We start from the raw sequence: 26,055 nt of genomic DNA, 5'->3' as shown, positions 1-26,055 counted from the left end.
GGGCTGGAGAGCCTGGTGAGCAGTTGTAGCCAGAGCCTGGAAAATGTGCTGAGGAGACCCAGAGATAGACGCCTTTGAGGCTCCTTCTCTCCCACTCTTGTTAACAGCATAAGGAGCTGGGTCAGCAGGTCTGAATCTGCTCTTCAGAAGAACAGGCAGATGCCAGCCACTGAGCTCCAGGGAGTCCCACTTTCTAACAAGCTCAGATCCTTGACCAGGGACCTGCTGTTGTGTCATAGTAGCACAGATGTCTCTGTCTTGCTGACCCAGTAAATATGCAGAGCATTTGGGGGCGTCCTCACTCCTATAACACTGACCATGGGAATACAGTCCACTGTGCCAGTCTAAGAACACCCCTCACTGGACAATGAGAATATGGGGGTAAGTGTGTTTTGATCCTTCTTTGTTTATTAATATTTCCTGATATGTTTTACACATGCACCATGTGGCACTGTGGTGTGTGTGCCTGTGTTCTTTTGAATCACATTTCAGTTATATATTGAAGGGCTTCTCCAGGATTGTTCTGATTCCAGCTACACCATGGATTAATCCCTATTCTGATCTAACAAAGGGGCAGTGAACAGCATTACAGCCTAAGGGCTGAAAAGTGGGCAGCATCAGACTGTTTTACATTTGTGAGCAGGAACATAACTGCAAGACAGCAGTTAGTCTAGTTGTCAGCATGGAATATGATTGATTTTAAGGAGAAAGGGGTTTATTTTGGTTTTCGGAGGACCAGACTCAGGGGTGTATAAGAACTGAAGAATGGTTACAGCTGGAGGAAGTCATCTCATGCAAGTTGAGAAGGCGTCAATAACACAGAGTCCCTGGCTTTTTCCTTTTCCCTTTCTCCATCCTCCCTGCATCTCTGGTCTGGCAGCGATGGCACCAGTATGGAGCTCACAGCCTCAAGGGAACAACTGAGATTCAGCATCATCAGCAAAGGTAATGAAGAACCAGGACTTGCTCTTTAGGTAAAAGAAGGGAAATAATTGTCCCCCAAACCTTAGGGAAGGGCTGGTCCAGGTACAGGGTGTGGCTGGTTCTGTAGCTCTTCTATATTCACCATGCCAAGTAGGGCAGAAGCTGGAGGCAGAATCTAATAAATGATAACATCACTGCCTCCCTAGAGGTCTCTGAATGTCCAGTGACTGTGTCCTTAGCGGGACTTGAATGGAAAATTGGAAAGTGAAAGGTAGAAGAGACACGCATGTTAAAATTATGAATACTCAACAGAAGTAGAATATCTTTTGTGGATTTCAGGAAAAGAAACAAAGAAAAACAAAGTCGGGGGGGCGGCCCTGTGGCATGGCAATTAAATGCGCGTGCTCCACAGCTGGTGGCCCAGGTTCGGATACTGAGCGCGCGCTGATGCACCGCTTGTCAAGCCATGCTGTGGTGGCATCCCGTATAAAGTGGAGGAAGATGGGCACAGAAGTTCGCCCAGGGCCAGTCTTCCTCAGCAAAAAAAAAAAAAAAAGAGGAGGATTGGCATGGATGTTAGCACAGGGCTGATCTTCCTCCCAAAAAAAATAAATAAATAATCCTTTTCAGTAAGAGATGCATACTGAACTATTTAATTGTAAGATTATCTATATAGTATTTGCCTTTAATATACTCCAGGAAAGAAGAGTGGGAGGAATAGATGAAACGTGATGGCCAAATGTTGATAACTGTTGAAGCTGATGATGGGTAATGAGGGTTCATTACACAATTCTTTTTACTACTTGGGCATTTGAAATTTTCCATAATAAAAATAATTTGACAAAGAAACATGGAGATAAATGCAAGAAGAAATTGTCTAAAGCATTAAAAGTAGCACCTTATATCAAATAAAAATCCCAGCTGAGGTGTGGTGGGGCAGGGAATTATCTCTGGCCTTGAAAGATTACAGTTCATCTGAATTGTGTCCTGCCCCCAAATTTACGTGTTGAAGCCCCCAGTGTGATGGTATTTGGAGATGGGGCCACTGGGAGGTAATTAGTGTCCCATGCAGTCATGAGAGTGGGGTGCTTTATGATGGAATTAGTGCTCTTATAAAAGAGACACCAGAGAGCTTCCTCTCTCCACCGTGTGAGTGCACAGCGAGAAAGCGCCATCTGCAGGCCTGGAAGAGAGCTCTCACCAGAATCTGACCATGCTGGCACGTGATCTCGGACTTCCAGCCTCCAGAACTGTTAGAAAATTAATTTTTGTTGTTTAAGCCAAAAAAAAGTTTACAGTTCATTATAAGTTTGGCAGTACTGTTTTACAATGGTATCTGATGAGAATGAAAATAAAGTGCACACTAAGCCTCATGTGTGCCGGACACTGGAGACACAGGGAGGGAGCCCACAGTCCTCTGGGGAAGAAGCTGGTTACAGTACAGTGTGAGCACAGGTGCCATACAGTGAGGTCTCCAGGTGCAACTGTGCAGAAAGTTGCCATCTAGGGAGACGCTTCACATGACATGTGGAGGTGCCCTAGAGGAGGTGGTGTTAAGAGGGAGAAAGGATGGCATCCCACATTGAAGAACTGGCAGTTTAAACTCAGGATGATGTCAACACTGAGATTCTGGAATCACATTCTGCAATTGACCCTATATAAAGCTTACCTTCTTTACGTCCTCCAAATGTGGTCCTAAATTCAGTTTCTATATCTTCCTTGGTCTGAGTCTTAATCCTAAAATTGGTCCTCTTCCCAGGTTAAAAGTTTCTATTATTCCTATCCTTTGAAATATCCTTTCCACAGCCTGAAATTTCCCACCATTCTCAAAGACCACATTTAGGAGAAAATCCAGAAACCCTGCATCCCAGAATGAAAGGCTGAAGGCCATGGCATGCTAATCCAATTCTAAAAGAACCCATCTGCATCCTGTGCTCTAAGATCCTGATGATGTTAATATAAGTAACGTGGCCAAGGCTACACTTCTAGTCATTGTAGCTGAGTGACAGAAAGAACATTAAATTCTGCCAGGCTCTCATTAAAAAACAAACAATATTTGCATTATCGTGGTAAGACTTTTTCAGTTACAAGTGAACAGTTTCAGGAGAAGAGATTTAACATGTTGATTTACCTGGGAAGGGCGGGGGTGAGGCTGCCTTGAGACATGATTGAATCCAGGGACTCAAACTTATCAGATTCTCTCTCTCTTCCTTGGGAAGGTAGCCCAATATCAGCTCCAATCCCCCTCACATTCTCCCACCTTAAAAACTTCAGCAGAGGGGCTGGCCTGGTGGTGTAGAGGTTAAGTTCGCGTGCTCCCCTTCAGCAGCCTGGGGTTTGCAGGTTCCGATCGTGAGCGTGGACCAATGCACCGCTTGCGGTGTCCCATATAAAGTAGAGGAAGATGGGCACAGATGTTAGCCCAGGGCCAATCTTCGTCAGCAAAAGGAGGCGGATTGGCAATGGATGTTAGCTCAGGGCTAATCTTCCTCACCAAAAAAATATATATATATTAAAAATTAAAAAAAACCTTCAACAGAAAGACAGATATCTTTCTCACAGTGTCCATACGTAAAGTACCAGAGAAGATTACCTTTGGACCAATCTCTGTTGCTAGGGAGATGTGGTACAATGTGGTACAGCTTGATTGGTCAGGTCTGGGTCATGTGATTCCCTCATCTTGTGGTGCCTCATAATATTCAGTAAGATATTTAAGATCAAGCTGATTCTAAGCCATGTAACCATTAAACAAAAAGACCTTTGCAGGGCCAGCCTGGTGGCACAAGTGGTTAAGTGCACGCACTCCGCTGCAGTGGCCCGGGCTTTGCTTGTTCGGATCCCGGGCGCGCACTGATGCACCGCCTGGCAAGCCATGCTGTGGTGGCGTCCCATGTAAAGTAGAGGAAGATGGGCATGGATGTTAGCCCAGGGCCAGTCTTCCTCAGCAAAAAGAGGAGGATTGGCAGATGTTAGCTCAGGGCCGATCTTCCTCACAAAAAAATAAAATAAAATAAAACCTCATGGCTAGAAAGATGAGGAAGGTAACAGTCTCCAGTCTCTCTCTGCTGCTCCCTGTCGCTCAGAACCCATTTTTCCGACTTAGAATAAGGTCCAGGGAGCCCACAGTGATGAACAACGTAAATACATCTCTGCTCATCTCCAGAACAGACCATCATAGCCACCTACTCCTGTGAAGTCCTAATCTCTCTACAAGTATTAGTTTAGTTGTATGCAACAGAAACCAAAATAACAGTGTCTAAATAGGATGAAGCTCGTATGTGTCTCACATGACGGTGAGGCAGGCACTTCAGGGCTGCTAGGGTGACTGCACCATGAGGTTGTCCAGGCATCCAGGTTCCTATGACCTGCCTTCTCTGCTGTCCTTGGCATGTTGCCCTTATTAGCATGACCTGAGTTACCTAAGACCATGTCCGTGGTCCATGAGGAACCAGGGAAAGCAGGGAAGGAAGAAAAGTTTCACTCTCTTAGGGAGAAAACGAACAACTTCACATCTGCTTCATCTGATTGGCCAAAAGTTAGATGAACACAATTCTCAAGTGAGGCTGGAGAATGAACACAGTTTTAATCCGGGTGACCATGTGCCCAGATAAAACTCTATTACTGTACAATAAGGATGCTTTTTTCTACACTTAATAAATTTTTCATAGCAGGAGGGACAATCATCATTATCAATATTTTACTGAACCATATTTGTACGTAAAAAATGGAATAATCTCAGAATGTATTGTTAATTGGTAACAAAGATACAGATAGAGTGTGTGGTAAAACACCACCTGATAAAAAGGGAAAGGTCTCTCTATAATGCTGTGGAAACTGCAAACAGCGGCTATGTCTACAGAGAAAATTTGGAAGAATTGTGGATGAGATAGAGGAGGAAATTTACTTGTCATTGTATACCCTTTTAAATTATATGAATTTTTAAAAACTTGTACATGTGTTACCCATTCAAAATAAATTTTGAATTACCAAGGAAAACCTCATGTTCATTTAGCAAACATTTATTAGGCAGTTACTAGATGGTAGGCTTTCTGCTAGGCTCAGTGAGGGAAACACCAAGGAATTTACAACAGGGTTGAATATCCTGGTAAATGCAACGTTATACTTAGTTGTGGGGAAACAGCTTCCAGGAGGAAGCTAACTGAGTGCCTACTGTGTGTCAGATGTTGTGCCACCTGCTGGGGACATAAAGAAGACTAAGGTACATTCCTTTGTCACCTAAATGTCTCACCCAGCTGAGGAACTGTACCAATCCATGATCTTCCAGGACCCCCACTAATTTATCTTATCCCTGTATGGAAAGTGAGCTCAGGCTTGGAGAGAGAACCTTTGCTCATTTGGCCCCAAAATTAGTGGACAAGTCTAGTTAGAGAACACCAGTTTCCTAATGTAACTGAGTAATCAAAACAAGAGAAAATCAGTAAGAAATAATCTAGATGAAGGGGAAGACACTAACAAAGTGAGATCACAAGAAGTGACTTTGTGACATCCTGTACGAAAGCCAGCTGGAAGAAATAGTGGGAGCCCAGGATTTGCCTGGCAGGATGACACAGAAAAGAAAAAAATAGTTCTTTCCAGTTTATTGATGATGCTTTCCTAGAGGTGTAGGAGGTCTGAAAAATTAAGGTAGAAATATTCAGAGAGGACAGCCTCCCAGTTTCACACAACCTTGAGATGCCTTTCCAATGATCCAATGATACTATGATTCTCATAGCAGGACGGTGCTTTGACAAACAAGCTCAGCTCTGCAGACCATCTTGTCCCAGGCAGGACCTAGACTCATAATGCTCTTGTTCAGTGATCGTCCAGCCTGTGTGTGAACACAGCCAGTGCAGAGGCCTCACCACCTTCAGTTCCTGCTTTCTCTGACCTGGAACATCCCTGTGCAGACAGAGTCTAAGATGGCACCCAGTGATCCCCACCTCCTGGTGATCAATCCTTGTGGAATCTGTTCCCACTGAGTGTGGGAGAAACCTGTGACTTGCTTCTAACCAATAGAATATGGCAACAGTGATGTTACTTCTGTGATTAGATCATATAAGATCACGACTTCTGTTTTGCTAGCCAGCCCTGTCCACTGCCTTCTTGACTTGCAAGCTCTGATGAACCAAGCAGCTGTGTTGGAAAGGTCCACATGGCAGGGAACAGAGGCCTCCAGACTAACAGAACACGAGAAAATACTCTCACTCCTCTTCCCTAGGGCAGCCCTTCCCTTTCTTGAAGACAGACATCTACTTTCCCTTTATCAGCATAAATATCCAAGTTCTCTTACATCCCAGTTGCTTTCCTCTCACCATCCAGGAGGCCCCAGTAGGGAGTAGCAGGCAGGGTGGGAGGAAGTGCCCATGAGCAGGCATGTGACTAGTCCTCTCCTCATGTTTTCACCTTGGAGAGCAGATATTACCAGAAAGTCAGTTGGAAGAAAAGTCAGGGGCAGTGGGATTGGAAGGAGATGAGTGAACACCTCAGTGTCTCTCAGGCCACTGTGGGTCTGTGCTTTCAAGCTGTGAAATAAAACAGTCAGTAATAAGCTCTGCCATGGCTAATGCTGGTCTTTACCCCTTCAGGATAGCCCACCTCACACTCCAAATGACAACGCCATTGATTCCCTATAGCTCAGCTGTGACGCTCCCTTCCCACCACCTCCCCCAAACACACTCCATCAGCCAAGAGAACCAGCTCTCCTGCCACTTCAAACCCCATGGACTCACCTGTAAGGACTGTGATAAATGCAATATATTCCCTACCAGTCTCAGTGCCTGGAGAAGGAAGGGAAGATGTCAGAGTCCACAGGAGAAGGTGACCCTTAATGAGACAGGTGTACAGTGTAAAGGAGTCAACATAACAGAGTGGGAATTTGGGGTCAGGAGTCAAATGATTTCCTTAAAGTCATGGCTCAGCCGGTTGAAAGTCAATGTCTCACTGGCCTCAGATTCCTTGTCTGAAAATGAGGTTGATAGCCATCTCCATCTCATAGTGCTCCTATGAGGTTTAAATGATTTAATTCATGTAAATCCCTTAGAACAGTGTCTGACACATTTATTAAGGCAGAATCCTAGAAAGGGAGGGTGTCTCACTCTTTAGTTCCTGTTACCTTCTTCCAGGAAGAAAGGACCACTTCTTCCCAACACTCATCAGCCTGAGCCTCCTCTTACTTGCCTGTAGCTGGAGAGCTGCTCTGTCCCATGGGGTAGGGATGGGGCAACTATGAAAAGGCCAACATGGAGCCAAGGATGAGGAAGTTTTAGAGCAATGCACAACCACATGCAAACTCACAAACACATGCACATATACATACAAACACCCATACATGCTTATATATGCTCACAAACACATATAAATATATAAATATTTATATATTTATAAATAGAAATACAAACAAATAACACACAAATAACTAGGTATGTTTTTAAATGCATGTGAACCCACACAGACAGACACACACATGCACATCACACAGTCCCTTCAAATTTGGGGCCTGCTTACTCTCACTTAATCTCTTATAAGAAATTTAAGATCCTGAGGGAGAAGGACTTGAGAAAATTTGTCCCACCAGAAAGAAACCCACTCCCACGCACTCTGATACTTTCTGGGTCTCATGCGGCCCTGTTCCTGGAACCTTCACAGAGGAGCAGGGGATGTGACCTTATATAAAGATCCTGTAGTCCAGAGGCTGCCATATGCACCAGGTGCCTGGGAATTGGGGCTCTGGGAATCTGGCAGGCCACCAGCCTCTCACCATTTTTGTCCATTCTCAGCCTGCACTCCACAACCAGGGGTCCTTCCCAGGCTTTGCTGCACAACAGGATGTCTCCACATTAGCTCCAGGATTAACAAGAGCAGAAGTTGCAACTCAGTCCCTTTGGGGTGCGACACTCTTAGGTCAGAACAATGAAACCCAGAATCTCTTCCCCACCTGAGTTCTTGTCCTAGAGCACATCTCTAGTGACCACAGTTCCAACAATTAAAACCTGATCACAAAACTCCAATAGTAACAGCTCCAAGGAGAACCTGGCCAGCAAATGCTCCCTTGATGGCGATGGGGGGCTGGGAAGATGGATCTGAGGAGGAAAGGAAGAGTAAGGGGCCCTCACCTCACATCTGAGCCCTGACCCTGCTGAAAGTCTCCAGAAGGGCTCCTGCTTTCCCTTGGAAGAAGCTACACTCCTCATCCCTCTCTTTATTTGATCTCAGGGTGATGGGCTCAGGCAGCCCCTCATGGTGCACGTGGCACATGTATCTCTGCTCCTCTCCAGAAGGCACCACCACAGTATGCTACTTCTGGAAGGTCCCATCCCCCACAGGCCTGGTGTCCACAAGCTCCGTGTCCTGGGTCTGATGCTCCCTTTCATTCTTTCAGGTCAGGGTGACCTCCTTAGGGCAGAAACCCGGAGCCCAGTAACTCAGGGTGACCTCCCCATCAGGGCTGGGGTGGTGGGTCACATGTTCTGGGAGGCTCTCTGGGGTAGACAAAGCAGAGAGGCTCAGGCAAGGGCTTGTTGAGTAGCATCTACTCCAAACACCAAGACGCCATCATTCTTGACAGTTTGGCTGCCAACCAGGGTGAGGCAAGCAGTGTCCTCTAGGTAGGGGCAAAAGGAACCAGCAACAAGTTAAGTCGGGTCCAAGACAAGGGCTTGGGAACTCAGTCCAACATTCTCCTTCAGAGTAAGAGTCGCTCCAAAGACTCTCCACCATCTTATCAAGCTATTGGTCCAATGTTTCTAGATGAATGTTTATAGGTACTAACAGTTGTGTATCTAGTGGGAAAGGGCCAAAAGCGTGAAAAACCTCCAAGGAACTAAACATAGGAGTGCATATCTCTTTTCAAGTCAGTGTTTGTGTTTTCTTTGTTGTTGTTTTTTTGTTTTGTTTGTTTGTTTGTTTGGTGAGTAAGATTGCCCCTGAGCTAACATCTGTGCCAATGTTCCACTATTCTGTATGTGGGACACCACCACAGCTTGGCTTGATGTGCGGTGTGTAGGTCCATGCCCGGGATCCAAACTCATGAACCCCGGGCTGCTGAAGCAGAGCACACAAACTTAACCGCTATGCCACTGGGCCAGCCCCCATGTTTGCGTTTTCTTTGGATAAATATCCAGAAGTGGAATTGCTGGATAATCTGATAGTTCTATTTTTAATTTTTGAAGAAACATCCATACTGTTTTCTATAGTGGCTGCACCAATTCACATTCCCACCAAGAGTGCACAAGTGTTCCCTTTTCTCCACATCCTTGCCAACATTTGTTATTTCTTCTCTTTTTGAATAATAGCCATTCTAACAGGTGTGAGGTAATATCTCATTGTGGTTTTGATTACATTTCCCTGATGATTAGTGATGTTGTTCATGAATCTATTGGCCATCTGTATGTCTTCTTTGGAAAAATGTCTACTCAGAACCTTTGCCCAATTTTTTTCCACCCTTCCCCCTTCCTCTTTGGTAACCACCAATCTGTTTTCTGTGTCTATTTGTTTGTTTGTTGTTGCTGTTTTTATCTTCCACTTATGAATGAAATTATATGGTATTTGACTTTCTCCATGCGACTTCTTTTTCTTACATAATACCCTCAAGGTCCATCCATGTTGTCGTAAATGGCAAGATTTCATCTTTTTTATGGCTGAGTCGTATTCCATTGTATATACATACCATATCTTCTTTATCCATTCATCTATTGGTGGGCACTTAGGTGGTTTCCAAGTCTTGGCTATAGTGAATAAGGCTGCAATGAACATAGGGTTGCAAATAGCTTTTCACATTTGTGTTTTGATGTTTTTGGATAAATATTCAAGAGTGGACTAGCTGCCAAGTCTTGGCTATTGTGAATAACGCTGCAATGAACACAGGGGTGCATGTACCTTTGCAAATTGGTGTTTTCAAGTTCTTTGGATAAATACCCAACAGTGGAATAGCTGGATCATATGGTAGTTCTATCCTTGATTTTTTGAGGAATCTCCATACTGTTTTCCATAGTGGCTGCACCAGTTTGCACTCCCACCAGCAGTGTATGAGAGTTCCCTTCTCTCCACATCCTCTCCAACACATGTTGTTTCCTGTCTTGTTAATTATAGCCATTCTGACGGGCGTGAGGTGATATCTCATTGTAGTTTTGATTTGCATTTCCCTGATAGTTAGTGATTTTGAACATCTTTTCATGTGTCTGTTGGCCATCTGTATATGGGGAAGGGGGGAGGGAGGAGGGTGAAAGGGATAATTCGGTACATGTGTGTGGTGATGGGTTGTAATTAGTATTTTGGTCATGAACATGAAGTAATCTATGCAGAAATAGAAGTACAATGATGTACACCTGAAATTTTTACAATGTTGTAAACCAATGTTACTGCAATAAACAAAAAATTAAAAAAAAAAAAAGAGTAGACCAGCTGGATCACATGGTAGTTCTATTCTTAATTTTTTTTGAGGACTCCGCATACTGTTTTCCATTGTGGCTGCATCAGTTTGCATTCCTACCAGCAGTGTTTGAGGGTTCCTTTTTCTCCACATCCTCTCCAGCACTTGTTATTTCTTGTCTTGTTAATTATAGCCATTCTGACAGACATGAGGTGATATCTCATTGTAGTTTTGATTTGCGTTTTTCCTTATTAATTAGTGCTGTTGAACATTTTTTTCATGTGCCTGTTAGCCATCATTATATCTTCTCTGGAAAGATGTCTATTCAGGTCCTCTGCTCATTTTTTAATTGGGTTATTTGTATTTTTGTTGTTGAGTTGTAAGTGTTCTGTTTATCTTTTGGATATTAACTCCTTATCAGTTACATGATTTGCAAATATCTTCTCCCGATTGTTAGGTTGTCTTTTCATTTTGTTGATGGTTTCCTTTGCTGTGCAGAAGTTTTTAGTTTGATGTAGTCCTATTTGTTTAGTTTTTCTTTTTGTTCCCTTGCCTGGTGAGTCGTGGGGTTCAAAAAGATGCTGCTAAACCAACGTCAAAAAGCAAACTGCCTATGATTCTTCTAGAAGTTTTCTGGTTTCAGGTCTTACATTCAAGTCTATAATCTTTTTTGAGTTAATTTTTGTATGTGGTGTAAGATAATGGTCCACTTTCATTCTTTTGCATGAGGCTGCCCAGTTTTCCCAACACCATTTATTGAAGAGACTGTCCTTTCCTCATTGTATATTCTTAGCTCCTTTGGCATAAATTAATTGACCATATAAACATGGGTTATTTCTGGGCCCTCTATTCTGTTCCACTGATCTATGTGTCTGTTTTTATGCCAATACCACACTGTTTTGATTACTATAGCTGTGTAATATAGTGTGTGTGTGTGTGTGTGTGTGTGTGAGAGAGAGAGAGAGAGAGAGAGAGCGAGAGCGAGAGAGAGGGAGAGGAAGATTGGCCCTGAGCTAACATCCATTGCCAATCTTCCTCTTTTTGCTTGAGAAAGATTGTCCCTGGGCTCATATCCACGCCAATCTTCCTCCACTTTGTATGTGGGACACCACCACAACATGGTTTGATGAGAGGTGTTCGGGTCCACGCCCAGGATCTGAACCCACCCAAGAACCTTGGGCAGTGGAAGAGGAGCACGTGAACTTAACCACTACGCCACTGGGCCAGGTCCTGTAATATGGTTTTAAATCAGGGAGCATAATGCCTCCAGCTTGTCTCAAGATTGCTTTGGCTATTTGAGATCTTTTGTGTTTCCATACAAATTTTAGGACTGTTTGTTCTATTTCTGTGAAAAACGCCATTGAAATTCTGATGGGGATTGCATTAAATCTGTAGATTGCTTTAGGTTGTATGGACATTTCAACAATATTAATTCTTCCAATCCATGTACATGGAATATCTTTCCATTTGTTTTGTCTTCTTCAATTTCTTTCATCAATGTCCTATAGTGTTCAGCGTACAGGTCTTTCACCTCCTTGGTTAAATTTTTCCCTAGGTATTTTATTCTTTGTGATGAAATTATACATGGAATTTTTTCTTAATTTCTCTGATGGTTTGTTAATAGTGTATAGAAATACAACGTAGTTTTGAACATTGATTTTTTTATCTGCACATTTACTGAATTCACTTATTGGTTCTAAAAGTTTTTTGGTGGTGTCTTTATGGTTTCCTATATATAATATTATGTGATCTGCAAATAGCAATGGTTTTACTTCCTCCTTTACAATTTGGATGCCTTTTGTTTCTTTTTCTTGCCTTATTGCTGTGGTTAGGACTTTCAATACTATGTCGAATAAAAGTGGTGAGAGTGGGCATCCTTGTCTTATTCCCGATCTTAGAGGAAAAGCTTTCAGCTTTTCACTGTTGAGTATGATATTAGCTGTGGGCTTGTCATATATGGCCTTTATTATGTTGAGGTACGTTCCCTCTATATTCACTTTGTTAAGAGTTTTTATTGTAAGTGGATGTTGAATTTTGTCAAATGCTTTTTCTGCATCTGTTGAGATGATCATATGATTTTTAGTCTTCATTTTGTTAACGTGGTGTACCACATTCATTGATTTGCAAATGTTGAACCATACTTGCATCCTTGAAATAAATCCCACTTCATCATTGTGTATGATTCTTTTAATATACTGTTGAATTCAATTTACTAATTTTTTGTTGAAAATTTTTGCATCTATGTTCATTAGAGATATTGGCCTGTAATTTTCCTTTTTTGTGACATCTTTGTCTAGTTTTGGTATCAGAGTAATTCTGGCTTTGTAAAATGAATTTGGAAGTGTTCTCTCCTCTTATTTTTTGGAAGAATTTGAGAAGGACTGGTGTTAATTATTTTTTGAAGGTTTAGTAGAATTCACCAATGAAGCCATATGGTCCTGCATATTTGTTTGTTGGAGATTTTTTATTGCTGATTCAATCTCCTTACCAATAATCAGTGTGTTCAGATATTCTATTTCTCAATGATTCAATTTTTGAATGTTTTATGTTTCCTGGAATTTATCCATTTCTTCTAGGTTGTCCAATTTGTTGGCATATAATTGTTTGTAGTAGTCTCTTGTGATCCTTTGTATTTCTGTGATATCAATTGTAACATCTCCTCTTTTGTTTCTGATTTTATTTGAATCCTCTCTCTTTTTGTCATGGTGAGCATAGCCAAGTGTTTATCAATTTTGTTTATCTTTTCAAAGAACCATCTCTTGGTTTCACGGATCTCTTCTATTTTCTTTTTGGTCTGCATTTCATTTATTTCTTCTCTGATTTTTATTATTTCCTTCCTTCTACTAATTTTAGGTGTCATTTGTTCTTTTTCTACTTCTTTAAGGTGTAAAGTTAGGTTGTTTGAGACTTTTCTTGTTTCTTGAGGTAGGCGTTTATCACTATGAACTTCCCTCTTAGCATTGCTTTTGCTGTATCTCATAAGTTTCAATATATTGTATTTCCATTTTCATATGTCTCAAGGTATTTTTCGATTTCTCAATTATTTTTTCATTGACACATTGTTCAGTAGCATGTTGTTTAATCTCCATATATCTGTGGATTTTCCAGTTTTATTCTTGTAACTGATTTCCAGTTTCATACCACCCTGGTTGGAAAAAATGCTTGATATGCTTTCAATCTTTTTAATTTCATTAAGATTATTTTGTGTTCTAACACATGATCTATCTTTGAGAATGTTCCCTGAGCACTTGAGAAGAACGTGTATTCTGTTGCTTTTGGAAGGAATGTTCTGTATATATCTGTTCAGTCCATCTGGTCTAATGTGTTGCTATGGCCAGTATTTCCTTATTGATTTTCTGTCTGGATGATCTATCCTCTGATGTAAATGGGGTACTAAAGTCCCCTACTATTATTATATTGCTACTTCTCCCTTTAAGTCTGTTAATATCTGCTTTGTATATTTAGGTGCTCCTATGTTGAGTGCATATATATTTGTAAATATTATATCTTCTTGTTGTATTACCCCTTTATCATTACATAATGTCCTTCTCTGTCTCTTGTTACAGTCTTTGTTTTAAAGTCCATTTTCTCTGATATAAGTATAGCTACCCCAGCTTTCTTTTGATTTCCATTTGCGTGGAATATCTTTTTCCACCTCTTCACTTTCAGCGTGTTTGTCCTTAAAGTAAAGTGAGTCTCTTGTAGACAGCATATAGATGGGTCTTTTGTTTTTACCCATTCATCCACTCTATGCCTTTTGATTGGAGAATTTAGTCCTTTTACATTTAAAGTAATTAGTGATAAGTATGTACTTATTGCCATTTTTCAAATTGTTTTCTGGCTTTTTTGTGGTTCCTCTCTGTTCCTTTCTTTTTCTCCTGCTCTTTTCCTTTGTGGTTTGATGACTGTTTTTAGTGGTATGCTTATATTCCTTTCTCACTATCTTTTGGGTGTCTACTATAGGTTTTGCTTTGTGGTTAACATGAGGCTTACATATAACAACTTATATTCGTAACAGTCTATTTTAAGTTAATAACAACTTAACTTTGAATGCATTCTAAGGGTCTACATTTTTACTGCCCCCCAACAGGTTTGATGTATTTGAAGTGAAGTGACATTTTACACCTTTTTGTCTCATGTATCCCTTAACAAATTATTATAGTTACAATTATTTTTACTATCTTTGTCTTTTAACCTTCATGTTAGCTTTATAAGTGATTAATCCACTAACTTCACTGTATATTTATCTTTACGAGTGTGATTTATACTTTCATATGCTCCCCTGTTACTAATTAGTACCCTTTCTTCTCAGGTTAAAGAAATCTCTTTAACGTTTCCTGTAAGGCTGGTTTAGTGGTGACAAACTCCTTTAGCTTTTGCTTGTCTGGAAAACTCTCTCTCTCTGCATCAATTCTGAATGATAACTTTGCCATATAGAGGATTCTTGTTTGGAAGTTTTTTCTTACAGTATTTTGAATATATCTTGACACTCTCTTCTGCCCTGCAAAGTTTCTGCTGAAAAATCTGCTGATAGCCTTATGGGGGTCCCCTTGTATGTAACAAGTTGTTTTTTCTTGTTACTTTTAAAATTCTACCTTTGTCTTATCTTTTGACATTTTAATTATAATGTGTATTGGTATGGGTCTCTTTGGGTTCACCTTATTTGGAACTCTCTGGGCTTCCTGGATCTGTATGTCTCTTTCCTTGCCCAGGTTAGGGAAGTTTTCAGCCATTATTGCTTCAAATAAGTTTTCTTTCCCTTTCTCTCTCTCTTCTCCTTCTGGGATCCATATAATGTGAATGTTAGTTTGCATGATGTTGTCTCATATGTTCCTTAAGATATCTTCACTTTTCTCCATGCTTTTTTCTTTTTGCTGCTCTAATTGAGTAGCTTCCACTGCCCTGTCTTCAAGGCCACTGATCTTTTACTCTGTTTCATCTAGTCTGTTGTTGAAGCCTTCTAGTGTATTTTTCAATGCAGTTATTGTATTCTTCAGCTCTGTGTCTTCTGTTGAGTACTTTCTTATATTTTGTATTTCTTTGTTGAAGTTCTCACTATGTTCATCCATTCTTCTCCAGTGTTCAATGAGCATCTTTATGACCATTACTTGGAACTCTTTATCAAGTAAATTACTTATCTCCATTTCATTAAGGTTTTTTCTGATATTTTATCTTGTTCTTTTGTTTGGAACACATACCTCTGTTTCTTCATTTTATTTGACTCTCTGTGTTGGTTTCTATGTGTTAGATGAAACATCCACCTCACCCAGTCTTGAAGGGTTGGCCTTGTGTAGGAGATGAAACTTATCATTCAACCTTGCCATAGCTCTTGTTTGTCTCTCAAACCTTTATGATTGTTCAAGCAGCCCATTTTATTTTTTTTAGCTCCCAGTAGTTGAGAGTGTCTCAAAACCTGTCACTGTCCCAAAGGGGAGGATCTCAGTCAGCATCTAGATTCAGGTTGGTTGGAAGCCAAACCCTCAGGCAGCAGCTTTTAAAGAATGAAAATATATATAATCCTGTGGGACCACAAGCATAAGCCCCCCTGGCATCAGAGCCAGGCAATCTGGAGGTGTCCCCTGGATGACAGTCACAAAAACCAGGGCTCCACATGATTATGTAAGCTCCTTCCTGGGAGACACCAGTGAGCGAGAGTAAGGCAGAGAGAGAGCACAAAGATGGTGTTCCCCAGCCTATGTTCCTTTAGAGCACCTCTGTAGCCCTCAGATGTGTGCACACCTGAAGCCTGCCCCTCATACCAAAGCTCCAGGGCAAGCAAGTAGGTCTCTTTCAGAAAGACTGGGGGAGTGTTTCAGTCTGCTGTCTGTGCAATGCCCTGGGGGTCGTAGCCTGCTAAGAACTGTCTCTCCAGTTGTTACAGTCCTGTGGGACCCAGGAATGCAAGTCGCCCTATCCACCAGAGCCAGGCAATCAAGGCGTATCTCCTGGGCAGCAGCTGCAAAAATCAAGGCACTAGACATAGGAACTGCAGTACCAGACATGTATAAGAGTGCCCCTCTGAGAGATGCTGGCACTCTGGAACATGGTAGAGAGAAAGCACAAAGATAGTGACCACCCTCCAAGGTCTTAGGAAAGGTTTACAGTCAGCCCTTAGATATGTCTTTAATTAGAAGTCTGCCTCTCAGGCTGCAGCTATGATGATAAGCTTAGAGGCATCTTTCACAGAAAGACTAAGCTCCTGGGTCTGTTGGCTCTTGCTATGCCCTGGGGGTCATAATTGCTTAAGAACTCTTTCTCAATTGGTTATAGTCTTGTGGGACCTGCAAACATAAGCCCCACTGGTCACCAGAGCCAGGTGATATAGAGGTGTCAGCTGCAAAAGTCAAAGAACCAGTCAAGGGTATAAGCTCCTTTCTGGAAGTTACTGGCCTGCCGGAGCACGACAGAAGGAGAATGCAAAGATTGTGTCCACCAGCCTCTGTTCCCTAAGAGTAGCTCCATAGGCCCCTAGACAAGTGCCAGTCCAGAAGTCTGCACCTCAGACCAAAGCTCCAGGACAAGCAAAGAGGCTTCTTTCTCAGAAAGGCTGAAGGTGTGTTTCAGTCTGCTATCTGTGCAGTGCCCTAGGAATGGTAGTCTGCTAAGAACTGTCTCTCCAATTGTCAAAGTTCCATGGGACCCAGGAACACAAGCCCCCCTGGCCTCCAGCCAGGTAATCAAGGGGCGTTCCCTGGGCGGCAGCCACAAAAACCAGATGTGTGTAGAAGCTCCTCATCAGAAGATACTGCTGCTCTGGAGCACAGCAGAGTGAGCATGAAGATGGTACCCGCTGGTTGTAGTGAGGCAGAGAGGGAATGCAAAGATGGCACCCCTCAAAAAAAAAAAAAAAAAACAAGAAAAAGATGGTACTCATTGGCTTTATCAAGGGAGAGGGAGAGCACAAGGATGGCATCCACCAGCCTTCATCCCTGGAGAGTATCACAACATGCTCCTGCCTCTCAGACCAACACTTTAAAATTAGCAAGAGTCTGGGTCCGGCCCCGTGGCTTAGCAGTTAAGTGTGCGCGCTCCACTACTGGCGGCCCGGGTTCGGATCCCGGGCGTGCACTGAGGCACCGCTTCTCCGGCCATGCTGAGGCCGCGTCCCACATACAGCAACTAGAAGGATGTGCAACTATGCCGTACAACTATCTACTGGGGCTTTGGGGGAAAAAGGAGGAGGATTGGCAATAAATGTTAGCTCAGAGCCGGTCTTCCTCAGCAAAAAGAGGAGGATTGGCATGGATGTTAGCTCAGGGCTGATCTGCCTCACAAAAAAAAAATTAGCAAGAGTCTCTTTCACATAAAGACTAGGCACTTTTCAAAGGGCTGCTTCTGTACTGGGACCTAGGGCAAGTGAATCTGCAGGCCAGCCCTTTAAGAACCATTTCTCTGTTCAGCACAGCCCTGCGGGCTTCGTGGGTGCGAGCCCTCTGGTTTTCAAACCTAGATGTTTTGGGTGCTCGTATCTCAGGTGCTGGTCTAAAAGTTGTGGTGCCTGATATCAGATCTAAACCCTTCGCTCCTCAGGGAGAAGCTCCAGGGTTTGACTGTGGGTCTCTGAGCTGGGGATGGGATTTATGGTAAGATTTGTGTCAGCCTTTTCTGCCCACCCAATGTGTTTTTTTCTCATTTTCTCCAACGTGAGGAGGTCCCTCCACTAGTTTTTTAGGATTTTTTCAGAGGAAATTGTTGCATGTGTAGCTGTAGACTTGGTGTGTCCCTGGGAGGAGATGAGTTCAAGATCCTACATTGCCATCTTGAACCTGAACCCAACAAATTCCCTTAAAGACACAAGCTACCAAACTGAATTAAGAACAAATAGGAAACCTAAGTAATCCTGTATGAATTAAAGGTACTAAATTCAGAATTAAAAAATATTCCACAAAGAAAACTGCTGGCTCACATGGATGCACTGGGGAATCCCATCAAAAACCTAAGGATTAACACCAGTCCTACACAAACTCTTGGAGAAAACAGAGGTGGAAGAAATACTTTCCAAATCATTTTATGAAGTAGGCATTATGCTGATACCAAAACAAGACAAAAATATCAAAAGGTAACTTCAGACCAATGTCTCTCATGAGTCCTTAAGGAAATATCAGCAAAATGAACCCAACACATTATGACCCAGTAAGTTTCATCTCAGGATGCAAGTTTGGATGAATATATAGACATCAATCTAATGTATGATATTAATAGAATAAAGAACAATAACCACAGGATCATCTTTGAAAGGCATTTTAAAAATTCAACACCCATTCACAATAAAACCTTTCAGCACACTAAGAATAAAAGGCCACTTCTTAAATTTGATAAAGAGCATCTATGAAAAACTTATAGCTGACATCATACTTTATGGTGAAAGACTGAATATTTTCTACTTAACAGTATATGTTAATGCATAGATATATTTTTCTGGGAAAAAAATGAGAAACTGTTAACTGATAGTTTCTGGGTAGAGGACTTGGGTGAATGAGAGATGAGGGTAATGATGTGACATTTATTTTTGTATGTTCTTGAGTATTATTTGAATTCTCTTGTGTGTGAATGAATAACGTTTTCAAAAATAAATTACATTAAAATCCCTTACACTTGTAAAACACTTGACAGATCATCCTCAGATCATAGTTAAGAATCAGATTCTGATCCTCTACTCGAGGACCAATCAGCTTTTCCCTGAACTATTTTGCATTAGAATATTCATTTCTGAAAAAGGTGGGCTACATGGTATGGACCAATCCTCCCACTGAAAATAGCTAAAAATGCCATGTAAATGGCAAAAACCATCTTCTTAAAAGCATCAAAGAGCTGACAAGATAATAATAAATGACCACACCCCAAAAAGAAGGGAGAGATCCTGCTTGGCCTCCACAGGGAACAGCGTCCTGAGAAATGGAAAAAAGGCTCTGTAAGTTCTTTGCCCAGACGTGGAGCCCAGCACTTCCAACTCTGTGCCCTGGCCTTGGAATTTCCTACCCATCTGTTTCCCTTTTAAAAATTTAAACAGAGCTTTTTTATTCTGAGTATGATGTATAGGTATAATGTATTATATACGATTTAATATATATTCACTGTAGAAAAATTATAAAATGTTAAAAGCTATAAGTGACAAAGTGAAAATAACTGTAATCCTCACACTTGGAGATATTTTGTTGCATTTTCTCCTAGTCTATTTTATATCCTCTTGGTGCTGTTCAAGTGCTGGAACTCTCTCTCTAAGTGGATGAGCACAGAGCTCAGTGGTCCCCAGCACTGCTGTCTCCAGATGTCATTTCCTGAGGCAGTTCACTCTCACTCCTCCTGAGGCGGCTATTTCTCACTTTCTCTTCTCTCAATCCCCTCCTCTCCCTCCTCACTCCCCACTCTTAGGTGATGAACTTCTTTCTTTTTTCACTCAGGAAAAAAAGGACTCAGGTGAAAACTGCACCATCATCCCCCCACACCCCACATCTCTACCTGTATCTTCTGCTTTTACAGCAGTGGTGATGGATGGTCCTGCTCCTGTCTAAGGCCACCTCTCAGCTTGAGCACAGGATCAGGTCCCCTCCCTCCCCTGCATCATCAACTTCTCACTCTTTACTGGCTCATTCATTCCTGGATATAAACATGCTATAATATCTCTCTTTAAAAAACAAAAACAAAACCAAATTAAACTGAATAAACCAAAACAAAATCCTCCCATAAAAAACCCACCAATCGATCCCACGTCTCCCTCCAATTACTGCTCCATTTCTATGACACTCTTTATAGGGCAGTTCTTGAGTCCATTCTCTCACCTACCATGTTGTCTTTTTATTTTTATCAAATGAATATATGTACATATTTTAAAAAGTCCAATATTTCCACAAGGCTTGTTATGAAGATAGATGTCCCTCCCATTTCCTGAATCTTAGAGACAACTTGTTTTAATTCTTTCAGCAGATTCTCTAATTGTTACTTCTATGCTTCTAAATACCATGCTTATAATACTCCTTTGTTTTTCAGTGTTAGTGAATTGGCTCTTATTTCACACACACCCTCATCCTCCCAATATAATCACTTTACAATTTTGATGAGCTCAATGTGTATTGTCTGCATTATTATGACCATGTAAACGTTAGTCATAACTGAGAATTTAGTAGATACAATTATTTTTCCTTTCTTGAATCACCTTTTTATGTTCCCTGGAGTTAATAAATATCTTGCTTCTTCATTTGCATAGTTTCTGTTGTATTCATTACTAAACCATTCCACTACTCTGCCCAGAGTCTAAATGTTCATGAACTTATTTGAGCACATCAGTTATTCTACCAACTTCATCTTTATGAAGACACCTGTCCCACAGCTCTCAGTCTTGCTACACGTGAACTTGTTCTCTGAACACCTGGGGCAGGGCTGACATCCAGGACCTCCTTCACCTCATCCTGGGCAGCCCTCTGTCTCTCTCTTATTCTGGCTCCCTGTTGCCTGTATCCCATTTTTCCCATTTTTGGTTTCCTCCATCATTGTTCCCCACTTTGCCCAGTACTATCCTGAGGAAGGGAACATGGAAAGTAAAATATTCAAACTCTAAACATTTGAAATGTCTTAGGCTGCCCCAGCCCTTATTCACATCTTGACTTGTTATGGAACTCTGTGTTGGAATATTTTTTCCTCAGAATTTGGAAGGCATTGCTGCAACGTCTTCTAGCCTCCAGGCCTGTGTTTGTTGCCTCTTGAAGTTTTCAAGGCTTCTTCTTTTTCACCCTCTTTCTGAAACTCCATTGTGATTTTCATGGTGTAGGTTTGTTTTCATCTACTGGAGTAAGAACTTGGTTAGGCTATTCAAAATGAAAATTTTTGTCTGTAAACTCTGAAAAATTTTCTTGTAAATTTTTATCATTTCCTACTCTCCATTATTTCTGAAACTGGTATTATTTAATGTGTTGGAATCCCTTGATTAATAGACTAATATTCTTGTAGGTCTTCTCTCCTGCTTGTCATGACTTTTCATCTGTACTACTCAGTGATAGTGTGACTTTAATCTTCCAGTTCATCTACTGAATTATTCATTTTTATGATGATATTTTAATTCCAAGAGCTCTTTCTTGTTCCATGATTGTATATAATTGCATATAATTCTGTTTTTGTTTCATATGCCATGTATCTTTTACATCTATTAAACATTATTGATAATAGTGGTAGGGGACCTGTCAGGTCTCCTGGTTATCTGCTTTCATGTTATCACGAACTTTTTCCTCGCAGCACTTGGCTCAGTAGTGACTTCATTTATCTTTGTCATTTCTGCTAAATGTCCATCTCCCTCAGGACAATGCAAGCTCCATATCACCAGGGTCTTATTCTTGCTTTTCACTGGATCTCTAGATCTAGCTGATCTTGATCTACTAGAAGCCTCGAAATATATGCCGGATGATGGACTTTACTGCAGTTTGGGCAGCTAAGTCACACTGCCCCCTGATGTCCTCCTGAGCTCTGAGCCTGGTGGCCTCCTTTCCTCAAACATTCTGGAACATTGAAACAGTTCATTGGCATGGAGTGTAGAGTCATATCCACCACCTGATGACAGGGAACTAAGAGAAGAAGAATCAACAAATCTCTGAAAGAAAACCCCAGAGTTGAAACTCAGCCCCACTCCCTCCTAAACCTCTCCGAGTTTCCCTTTCCCTGTCTGTACAAAGGGATCACATGTTGGGTGCCTCATGGGTTTGCTCTGAGGATTAAATATGACCCTCTACGTAAATCATGGCATTATTGCTTGAGACATATTACATGGTCCACTATTTATAGCTACCATCATTATACAGATTATAGCATTTAGATAAATTCTATTCTTTTGCTTTTGTAAACCACAATTCAAGAAACATCCTTGAACAAATATTTTTGAGAACATGTGTGATTATCTTCTTAGGATAAATTCCTAAAAGAGAAATTTCTGCATCAAAATGTAAGCATACCTAAATTGTTGCGGTGTTTTGCAAAAGTGCCATTTAGAAGTATTATACTCCTTATCTGTACCTCAGATCTGAAAAAAGCCTAACACTTTATTAAAATTTAATGTAATCATTAACTATATGATTTTTTCTCTTAATTTTCATACTTCAGGATACAGATGAGCAAAAGACTCTGGACTTTAGACAACTTTCTCTGAGTGATGAAGATAGTCAGCTTTGTGCTTGGCACGCTTAAAAATAATTTTATATTACATAATCTTTTGGTAACATTAATATTTAGACCATGTCTGGGGAATCTAATATTCAATTACTAAATTAAGTGTCCTCTTTACTACTTACTTCGTAACCTATAATACCGTGCGAGTAAATACAAATTGAGAAAGTTGGTAAGAAGAGGGAAAAAAAGAAATTTTGTATTCCAGTTTTCAATCCTATCAAGCTGTATGACAGTACATTTTCCCTACACTCTTCGATATCCTCATCATTTACTTTCATCTTTTCCAAGCTGACAGATTTTAATTTTTATTCCCATTTCTTATTCCACATTTTCATTTTTGTTCACATTTATTGCCAGTATATTTGTTTGATATTTGCATTTATTCTTTTCCAACTTGCTTTTAATACATTTAATTACTTTCTGATTGAGATGTGCATATGTAAAAATATTGAATTTAAGAAAGAAGAAAAGCAGCTCCTGCCATCCAGAAACTTGTCTGTCATAACTAGACCTCAGTGTTGTCAGAAGCTGGCCTGGTGCTCACCATTTGGCCATGTTGTTCTCCTGTTGGACAAACCATCTTACAAAACATTCACATCAGACAAGGACACACTGAGACCATGACAAAGTGAGACAAAACAAGCCCACTACATCATTTTGTTTAAGCACAGACAAAAACAAGGCACCGTGCAACTCACAAAATACCAGCATCTTCCAGTGCTGGCTCACATAAGCGACCGCGGTTTCTTTCCAGTTACAGCTTTATCCTTGCTCTAGTCGGCCCTGTCTACAGACAAGATTTATTGAGATGCTCAATAGTAGAACTGCCCCCATTTCCTCACAACATCCAATCTAGAGTGAACCTCTGCCTCATAGAGCCTCACCCAAATCACCCAACCAAAGCCCAAATCCTGTAATACATTCTTTCTAACACTCTCATCCTAAAACTCCACACAGTTTCGCATGGTGCACATTCCCCTCTCTACAATGTGTTCAACCACAGGTGTGTTCCTGGTGGTCTTTGGCTCAAGCACATTGACACATGTTGCCCTTTTGTCTGTCAAATTTTTTTGTTTTTGAGTTTGATTATAAGCATATATTTCAATATTTGTGAGTTTGTTGTTGACAAAGAAATTTTATTTTTTCTTTATGGTTTTTCTTCTTTCAGTCATGCTTAGAGAATCCTTCTTTACTCCACAATTGTAAAAGTTTCATGTATATTTTCATCTAGGTAGAGATGATGAGGAGAGAGAGGTCTGAGGGTGAAGGGAAACAGAATTCTTTTAACTTAGGGAAATGTGATGGGGAGTGGGGAGCAATAGCTAAAGAGTTCTAAGACAGTAGAATTCTAACGTTAAATCTTCTGCTTATATTTTGAAAATATGTCTACAGGGCCTATAACCCTGTCTTACCTTCATGTTGCACGAGGTGCAAATTCTTACCTGTCTATTGAAAATAAGAATCTGCATATAAATTTTTTTCAAATTCTTGCCATGAGGTGGGGTTGGTGGGTTAATTACAGGAAAGATTCTTAAAACTTGAGAGAGGAAATAAAACCTGAGAACCTTCCAAAACTCACATGTTTTGCTGTGCTGAGTCTGTTGCAGGTGGGGACAGGAGAAGGCTCTGAGTAGGCGAGTGTGGATGGGGCCTGTGTCCAGTCGGTGCTCATGGGCTTTGATATGGTCACTCCTCTGCTGGGTCATCTCTCTGTTCCTTTGTCCTTGTCCCTTCAATAGGATCTTGTCCCACCAGGACCTGTGATCACAGGGACTTGGGTATCATCTGGGTCTTGTAGTGTCTCCAAAACCGTGGGCACCGGGGACTTCATATGGCCTGGTCAGCCTAGGCTCAGGCCTGGGTCTGGCCCTCAGCCTCCATCTTTTGTGTATTTATTTGCTGTTTGTTTGTTTCTGTAGGAAGTTGTGCCTATTCTTGTTCTTCTGTGTGAGTTCTGGTCTCATTCTCCTTTGGATGTCCTCATCTCTGACAGCAGCAGGAATCGTTTTGCCTGTCACTGTCCCCACACGGCCCAGGTGGCCTCTGCATGCAGGACACCCTGTGGTATTGAGAGATGTGTTTTCAGACTGTCCAGCTCTTGCCCTCCTTGTAGTGATGTTTCCTGAATGTTCTTTACTTCTTTTCCCCAACCTTTTTAAGGAACCAGATTCCACTACTAACAGAGAGGAGAGATTTGATAGTTTATCATCTTGGATAAATTCCTGTTAGATTTCTAGCTTCTCTTCTCTCCTACCCATTTTCCCTGCCCTTAGCTCTAGTAAACCAAGTGCTGGCTCCAATCCAAACTCATGGATTTACAAAGCAGATTCTAATTTAGATTTATATTTGGTTGGAAAATAGGGCCCATAAGTCAAGCATCATTGTTTTCTGAAAAGAGAAATATAACACTGAGCTGTGGTGTGCAGGAGAGGAGGGAGGGGAGAGCAGCACTCTTGAGAAAAGTACAGGTGGCATTGATGGCAATGTGAGTGAATGTTGTGCTATTGCTGCCACAAAATAATGCTTGATCTGAGGCTGCATTAATAAAGATACTATCTCTAGAATAGGGAGGTGCTCTACAATGATGATTCATGCAACCAATATTTTTTTGAGTACTGGCTACATGACACACTATTTTTGCATCTAGAATACATCAGTGAACTAAAAACTGGTGAAAACTGCTGGCCTTGTGGATCATATGTTCTAGAGGGAAGGGGCACACTATATACTGTAAGCTCAGTAAATAAGGGAAATATTTATATTCGAAAGTGGTAAGTGCTATGGAGAAGGCGATCCTGAGTGTGGGTGTGTCTGGAAACGGGAAATGGCTATTTTACTAGCATGGTCAGCATGGGTCTGATTGAGAAGGTGACCTTTGAGGAGAGATGTGAAGGACGTGAGGAATTATCCATGAGGATGTCTGGGGCAAGCTGTTTCCAGGCAGGGGAACCTCCAGTGCAGATGCACAGGGGCAGGAGTGTGTCTGTGTGTTCTTGAAACAGTCAGGAGGCCCGTATGGCTGGAGCAGAGCATAACTGACTGGGGTCAGATGAATGGGGAGACCATGTAGGCTGGAGGATATTGGAGAGTTTTGACTTTGAGTGAAACAGTTCTGAGCAAAGACAGACAAGGTAGGACTTCCCTTTTAAAAGTACCCATCGAGCTGCTGTGCTGAGAATGGAATTAAGAGACAAGGGACAAACAAGGCAATAGGGAAAAGCATAGGACATTATTGCAGTCTTCCAGACTAGAGATGTTGGTTGTTTTGACTGAGGTATTAGTGGTGAAAATAGTGGGAAGTGATTTGATTCCAGATACATTTTGAAGAGGGACTTTGCAGCATTTCCTAGTGGTTTAAATCTATAGTATGAGAAAGAAGAGTCAAGGACACAAAAAATTTTGGATTATGCAAGTAGAAAGATTGAGTTGCAGTCAGCAAAGATAGAGAAGACTCTGGAAGGAGCATATTTGAAAAGAGAGCATCACAGGCATTCAGTTTAAGAGATGTTAAAGAGGAGAAGTCTACTAGAAATACAAGTGAGGTTTTAGGTTGGCAGTTGGACAGATGAATCTGGAGACATTTAGGGGAAATGTCTGGGCTGGAGAAATAGACT

At 41.3% G+C, this 26,055-nt stretch overlaps 1 protein-coding gene across 2 annotated transcripts in view; it reads left to right on the top strand.

Moving 5' to 3' along the window:
- The window catches only part of LOC131413915 (class I histocompatibility antigen, Gogo-B*0103 alpha chain-like), a 158,828-nt gene that overhangs the window by 74,213 nt on the left and 58,560 nt on the right, over positions 1-26,055 (top strand). The gene's annotated exons all lie outside the window — the stretch shown is intronic.

This window comes from Diceros bicornis, chromosome 14 (assembly GCF_020826845.1).
Source record: "Diceros bicornis minor isolate mBicDic1 chromosome 14, mDicBic1.mat.cur, whole genome shotgun sequence".
Classification (NCBI taxonomy): domain Eukaryota; kingdom Metazoa; phylum Chordata; class Mammalia; order Perissodactyla; family Rhinocerotidae; genus Diceros; species Diceros bicornis.
Note: the sequence above shows the minus strand (reverse complement) of the source record. Positions and strands in the feature narration are given on the sequence as shown.